This window comes from Oryctolagus cuniculus, unplaced genomic scaffold, assembly GCF_051225735.1.
Source record: "Oryctolagus cuniculus isolate XC-2025 breed Fujian yellow rabbit unplaced genomic scaffold, ASM5122573v1 ptg000055l, whole genome shotgun sequence".
Lineage (NCBI taxonomy): Eukaryota > Metazoa > Chordata > Mammalia > Lagomorpha > Leporidae > Oryctolagus > Oryctolagus cuniculus.
Window position 1 is genome coordinate 171,015 of NW_028301710.1, and position 7,758 is coordinate 178,772.

Here is a 7,758-nt window from a genome sequence, read left to right on the forward strand (position 1 = left end):
TTTTTAATCCTTTCCACTTGGGCCTACAATTCAAATATGTCAGCAGTTTCTCTGTGACTTATTTAATTCCTGCATCATTGTCATTTTTCATCTTTTATTTTCTACCCATTTTAAGACTGGATATTTTACTCTCACTTTGATTTGGCTTTCTATAAACAGAGATTATGCGTGCATGTGTTGAACAACAAAAACAAAAAAAAAAAAACAGAAAGAAGAGGCATTTTTAAATCTACATGTAGAGCTGCCTCCTCCTGCAGCTGCCACCTCTGCCAGGCTGAGGAGCCAGGAGTCCACAGCGCTGGCTCCAGTCTGCAGGCTGGGGACTTAGTGCCACGGCAGCGGCAGTAGCTGCAGTGCAACCAGCTTCCACCCCCAGGAGCGCCAGGTGCGGCCAGCCCACCCCAAGGCCAGAGCTGGGCAGGTGGATGCGGCTGGAAGATGGCGCTCTCAGGCCCACTCAGCATCAGGTGGTGGTGCCGGTGGGTGCTGTCCTGGATCCCAGCAGAGTTTATCAGCTTCCTGTTGGGCTGGTCATACTATGCCTTCGCCATCCAGCTCTGACTAATTTCCATGGAAAACATTGGTGAACAAGTTGTGTACTTGATATCTTATCACCTACTTTTCATGATGTTTGGTCCTACTGGAAAACTATCTTTACATTACCAATGGATCCTTCAAAAGAATGTCATCTCTTTTATGCAGAGAAAGAATTGTTGGAGAGAGAGCCAAGAGGACAACCCCAGCAGGAAATTCTTACTTGAGCAGCCAGGGATCTTCCCATTTATACCACGGCCATGACTGGAGCCATCCGCTACTGTGACAGATGCCAACTTATAAAACCAGATCACTGCCATCCCTGTTCCATCTGCAATAAATGTATTTTGAAGATGGATCATCATTGCCCATGGGTGAAAAATTGTGTGGGAATTTCAGATTAAAAATTCTTCCTTCTTTTCATGGCTTGTTCTCTGATGTACTGTATTTTAATGGCTGCTACAGACTTACAGTATTTTGTCAAATTTTGGATAAGTGGTCTACCAAATACTCAAGCCAAGTTCCATATGAGGTTTCAATTCTTTGCTGCAGCTAGTTTTCTGTCAGCTCATCTTCTCTGTTTGGCTATCACTGTTGGCTAATCAGCAAAAACAAATTTACATTAGAGGCATCCAGGAGTCCAGTATTTCTTTTTTAATTTTTTTTTTATTTTTAACTTTTATTTAATGAATATAAATTTCCAAAGTACAGCTTATGGATTACAATGGCTTCCCCCCATAACTTCCTTCCCACCCACAACCCTCCCCTTTCCCACTCCTTCTCCCATTCACATCAAGATTCATTTTTGATTCTCTTTATATACAGAAGATCAGTTTAGCATACATTAAGTAAAGATTTCAACAGTTTACTCCCACACAGAAACATAAAGTGAAAAATACTGTTTGAGTACTAGTTATAGCATTAAATCTCAATGTACAGCACACTAAGGACAGAGATCCTACATGAGGAGTAAGTGCACAGTGAGGACTCCAGTATTTCAACATGGAACTGATAAAAATGGATTCAAGTCAGGTCTCAGTAAAAAATAATGAGATAAGTTTTTGGTGATGAGAAGTACTGGTTGGTAACCATTTTCTCAAGTCTGAGTGCTGACTTGTTAACCAGGATCCTGAACAACCATCTACCCTGCAGGGCTGAATTCAACAGCTAAAAATCCTGAAAACCATCAGTTTCCTGCAAAGCCATAGAGAGAATCCCAGAGCCACCTTCTTATTGACTCTCAGTCTTGGACAGAAAACAACATAAACCTTGGAAGAGGCAAAGCTGGTATGAACAATCCTGCATTAACCATGGAGAATGAGACTTAATCCTCAAGCAAAGTAAATTCATGCTTTATTAAAGTATCGATGCTGTACATGGATGAAAGGCTCCCATATGAAGGCACCATTTGGATATGCAGAATATGAGTTGATTGCAAGTTGTTACTTAAAACATAACACACTTTTGATCCAATATACAGAATGTTATAAGTAACAAAGATTCTTATTACATATTAAAATTTTTATGGTTTATGAATCAAAGAAGAAATATCTTCCATCAAAAACTTGGCCTAAATTCATGGGCCAGTTTTCACTTAAATAATGTGGGTAGCACAGTTTATTACTTAAAAACTTCATTGATTATCTGATTTTTTTTATTTCAAAAATTGAGACTTAAGATATTGTTTCAGAATTAAAGGATTTTATGTCACATTATAAGGTGCTTGATTTGTAAAATGTTAGTTACTATTAAGAAGGTAGAGGAAATAAACCAGACTTCTTTTACTTTTTACTTCTGATAGGAAATGAGCCTGAGACTTAGTGACCCATCATAACTATGACTTCATTACAAAGTCCAAATGGCCTGTACTTGAAGATCACCATCCATTTTTATCAGACTTTAATCTACTTCTAGACTTTGCTCCCCATTAGAAAACAAGTATGAACATTGAAGCTGGAGCTTTCTGATCAAATGGCTAGAACACATTTCTGAGAATGAATCCAATGTTCTTAGAAAATAATTCTAAATCAGAAACACCTTTCTTCTTTTCTGATTTTTGTAATTGTAGGAAAATCTGTAACATTATTGACTTCTGATACATTTTTGTGGGCTTAGGTTTTTACAAACATCTTTTTTGGTCATTTCTCCTACTGAGCTTAGTAAAAGTATTGAACTTCTGTTAAGAATTCCTTTTGGGTCAATGGATTTGCCCTCCAGTAATATCTCTATTATTTGTCCTGTTAATCCTCCAGCGGTATCTATATTATTTTTGTCTTCTCATCAAAATTATGACAGTAAAACTATATGTTTCCTGAAGTACCTATCAAGATTAAATTATGCAAATCATTAAGCAAAAATCATATTGTTTTGGAAATTTAGTTCAGTATGAATTAAATGGCATGCTGCTTGAAAATTTAGTTTAAGATAAAAAGATGTTTCTGTTGATGCTAAGGTGTTTGGCTTCATTAAATATACTAAGAAGCTCTTGTGCTTTGTATGCACTATTTACAAAAAGAGCATTATTTTTTATTTGAATGAACTATAAGTTTTGTAAATGTTAACAATTAGGATAAGCTGTATACTTTTTTTAGTATTGACTGAGAATTTAAAGCAGATTATCTTTTAAAACCACATAGTTAAGTAACTGGTATGTAATCAAAGAGAAAATGATAATAAACTTTTCAAAATGTTTGTTAGAAAAATATTCAATACAGATAAACTAAAATACCAGAGGACAATGGAATAAAAGCTCTTTGCTATTACTTATCCTTGCTAAAAATACAAAAAGTTTTATATTAAATGTGTTTATGGAATGAGCTACATAGGCCAAGTCCATTTTATAGGAATGCAGTAATGCAATTCTTTGAACAATATAGCAGCAGTCTTTTTCAGACTTTTTTTTAAGCTGAAGAATTTGACAATCTGCTTCAAAAAATCTGGGAAGACATGATATATTCTGGCTTTTACCTTAAAGTTTTTTCAGGATAATTCATAACTACTGTTAGAAGTCTTAAGGGCAAGAGCAGCATTTGATGTATTCAGAATCATATGTAGCCAGATATTTTTTCAAAGCACAGGACTAGTATAGTGATATCCTGGACTGGATTCTGTTAGGTGTTCCCTCTTGCAAAGTGGAAGCCAGGGGAAAAAGAGGAATTTGTACCCTTTACCCTGCCATAGTACTGGTAACTTCCCCCTCTGAGTCTTTTATGTATTCACTTAAACACCTAAGTGAATATACCTAAAAATTGCATTTGGAAAAGTAAAAAAAAATTAAAATAAAAATTTTTCAAAAAAAAAGAAATCTACATGTATAGATTTAACTGTACATTCAAAGATTTCTTGTCATTATTCCTTCAATAATACAATAATTATTTTCATAGCATTTACATTTTAGTAAGTACTTAAGTAAATCCAGATGATTTAAGGTGTGCCAGAAGATGTGACTATGTTATGTATAAATACTATGCCATTTTATATAAGAGATTTAGGAATCCATGGATTTGGATATCTGTGAGTGGCATTGGAGCCAATCCTCCATGAATTCTGAAGGCCAGCAAATATTCCACTTCTCTAACTTTCACTTTAGTTTTTTCTAAGCTGTTATTAATTTCATTCACTGACTTCTTATTTTAGTTTTTCTATTTTTGTGTTAAAGTATTTCTATGTGATTTTTATACTAATTTTTATTTCTCTGTGAAAACTGTCTTATCATGAATCTTGAATATGTGTCAGTTATCTCTATTCTAGTCTGGATAACTCCAATATCTAGATCTCCAGTCATTCTGTTCATATATCTTTCTTCCCAGCATGTCTATTAAATTTAAGTTGTATGTTAGATACTCTGTATGAAAACAATGAGACATAATTTGAGGTTCTGAATGATCCTATCTTTATTAAGAGAAATTTTTCTTTTATTTTTTGCAAGCAACCAACCAGTGTAGTGACAGTTTATTTCAAAACAATCAATTGTTTACCTGCTACTGAAAATATAGTAAAGATGATTTTGAAGATATCAAGAGGGACAGCATTGTGGCTTAGCAGGAAAAGCTGTTGCTTTGTAGTCTCGCTAGTTTGAGCCCTGACTGCTTCTCTCTTGATTCAGCTCTCTGATATTGCACCTGGGATAGCAGCAGAAGATGGCCAAAGTCCTTGGGCCCTTGCATCCACATGGAAGACTCAGATGAATCTCCTGGCTTCAGAGTGACCCAGGCCTAGTCATTGCAATCATTTGAGTAGTGAACCAGTGGGTGAAAGATCTCTCATTCTCTCTCTCCTTTTCTCTGTCTGTAACTCTACCTTTCAAATAAATAAAATAAATCTTTAAAAAAAGAAATGTAATATTCTCAGTGACATTATCTGGTTTGAAATAACAGTGTCTTTTTTACTCTCTCCCAATTTTTGGCATAAGTAATACAAATTGTATAATTTAATAAAATTAATAAATGAATTAATGAATCAATGAATGTTGAAAAGAATAGCTGTATTTTAATATTTTATCTCTATTTGCATGAATTTATATATTTCCATTTTGTTTGCGCAAAGCTGGTAAAAATATTTTCTTGTTCAACATTTCTTTTTAATCTTTTTTTTTTTTGACAGGCAGAGTGGACAGTGAGAGAGAGACAGAGAGACAGGTCTTCCTTTCCCATGGTTCACCCTCCAATGGCTGCTGCATCCAGCGCACTGCAGGCAGCACACAAGCTGCTCTGATGGCAGGAGCCAGGTACTTATCCTGGTCTCCCATGGGGTGCAGGGCCCAAGGACTTGGGCCATCCTCCACTGCACTCCCAGCAGAGAGCTGGCCTGGAAGAGGGGCAAGGGGGACAGAATCCGGTGCCCTGACCGGGACTAGAACCCGGTGTGCCAGCGCCGCAAGGTGGAGGATTAGCCTAGTGAGCCGCGGTGCAGGCCTTTTTAATCTTAATATTTGGCTTTGCTTGCCTTCTTTAATTCCTTCCACCTGGCCCTCCTCCATCACTTTCCTTTTCCCCTCCCCTGATTCTCCCCTCCCTCTCCTTTTTCCCTTCTCCCCTCTTCCCCTGCACTTCTCTCTCCCTCTCCTTCCTTCTTCCTCTGTAGTACTTTTAAAATTTCTTGTGAATGAGCACAAAAATTTATACGTATTTATGGAATATCATGTTATGACTTGATATTTGTATACATTTATAATTTAATGTATAATCAGGGCTAATATATCTGCCTCCTCAAACATCATTTCTTTATGGATAAAATACTGAAAAGCCCTTCACCCAGTTTATTTTAGAATAATGTATAATACATTCTCATTATCTATAGTCAATCAACTGTACAATAGAACATCAGAAATTCTTTTTCCTATCTAGCTATGGCTTAGTATCTGTTCATCATTTTTTCTCCATCCTACACTTCCCCCCTACTCTCCCCAGAGTCTAGTAACCATCATTATATACCTAATTTACATTAGATCAACTGTTTAGATTCCACATGAGTGAAATCGCACAATGCTTGTCTTTCTGCACTTGGCTTAAAATTTCACTTAAAAATAATAAGTGAAATAATCCACACCCAAAATGACAGATATCATATATTTCCCCTGATCAGTGCTAAACTAATAGTGTATCTAAAATATAACATGTTATAGTGAAATGGACATTTTGAGATTTGATGATTGTTTACAGCCTTGTCTCTTCTGCTGAGGGACAGCATCTTTTTTCTTCATACCATTTGTTGAACTCCTTCACTTAATGTAGGGTTAACTTTATGATCATTAAGTAAATGGAAAATATATCTTAGTAAAAATTGAGAGTGGGAATGGGAGAGTGAAGCGGAAGAATGGTTGGAGCATGGGCAGGAAGGAGGGTAGGGTGGGTGTATTACTATGTTATTAAAATTTTATATATAAAATACATGAAACTTCTATAACAAATGGAATTTTAAGAAATGAAGCAACAATTTATAAAAATAAAAAGATAAATTTTAAAAATGGGAGAAAATATTTATATTCAATATATATGAAAATGTGTTAATAACTAATACATATGAGAAACTCAGTTTAATAGCAAACAAACAAATAATACAATTTATAAATGAACAACACATTTAAACATACATCTCTCAAAGGAAGTGTAGAAATGAATAACAGGTTAATGAACATAAGTAATCACCAGGAAAATGCAAATGAAAGCTACAATAAGTTATTATTTAATTCTAAATATATTGCCTGTTACCTAAAAGGCAAAGACAATGGATGGCAATGTAATTAAGTATATCCCCAAAAAGCATTAATATTCCCAATAAACTGAAAGAACTACTGTATGTTCCAGCAGTGCCACTATTGGAGATGGAGATATAGATAGATCTAAAAAGATAGATAGATAGATAGATAGATAGATAGATAGATAGATAGATAGATAGATAGATATCCCCAATGGAAATGAAATGTCTTTATTTTTAAAATTTTGCTTGTTATACAAATCTCATGTATTTCCTATATACAGATTTAGGAACATAGTGATACTTTCCCCCACCCTATTTCCCGCCCATACCCAAGACCTTCCTCCTCCTCCTTCTCACACTCCCACTCCTAATTTTTACCAAGATCTATGTTCAATTTACTTAAAAATCATATAGTTAACCCTACACTAAACAAAAGAATTCAACAAATAGTATGAAGAGGAAAAACAAAAAACACCATTCCTTAAAGGAAGAGACAGAGGCTGTAAAATCATCAAATCTCAAAATGTCTATTTCACTACATTGCATTTAAGGTATTCTATTAGTTACCTCAGATCAAGGAAAACATATGATATCTGTCCTTTAGGGACTGGCTTATTTCACTTAGTAAAACGGTTTCTGATAGTGCCCATCTTGTTGCAAAAGACAGGATACTGCATAGTGTATATATAGCATAGTTTCTTTTTCTAATTAAAAACTGATGGACATCTGAGTTGATTGCTGGTCTAAGCTATTGTAAATTGTGCTGCAATGCACATAGGGGCACAGATAACTCCTTCATATGCTGATTTCTTGTAGTTTGGGTAAATTCTCATGAGTAAGATGGCTGGATAATGGTAGGTCTATATTTGGATTTCTGAGGTATCTCCATACTGTCTTTCACAGTGGCTAGAGCAGTTCACATCCCATAAGAGTGGAATAGAGTACCTTTTCCCCACATCCTCACTAGCATTTGTTGTTTGTTGATATCTGCATGAGAGCCATTTTAACTGGAGTAAGAAACCTCAT

The 7,758-nt window shown here is 35.3% G+C and overlaps 1 pseudogene; it reads left to right on the top strand.

Moving 5' to 3' along the window:
- Positions 1–438: 438 nt before the first annotated feature.
- Positions 439–2,002, top strand: LOC149119040 (palmitoyltransferase ZDHHC2-like; annotated as a pseudogene).
- The last annotated feature ends 5,756 nt before the right edge of the window (positions 2,003–7,758 follow it).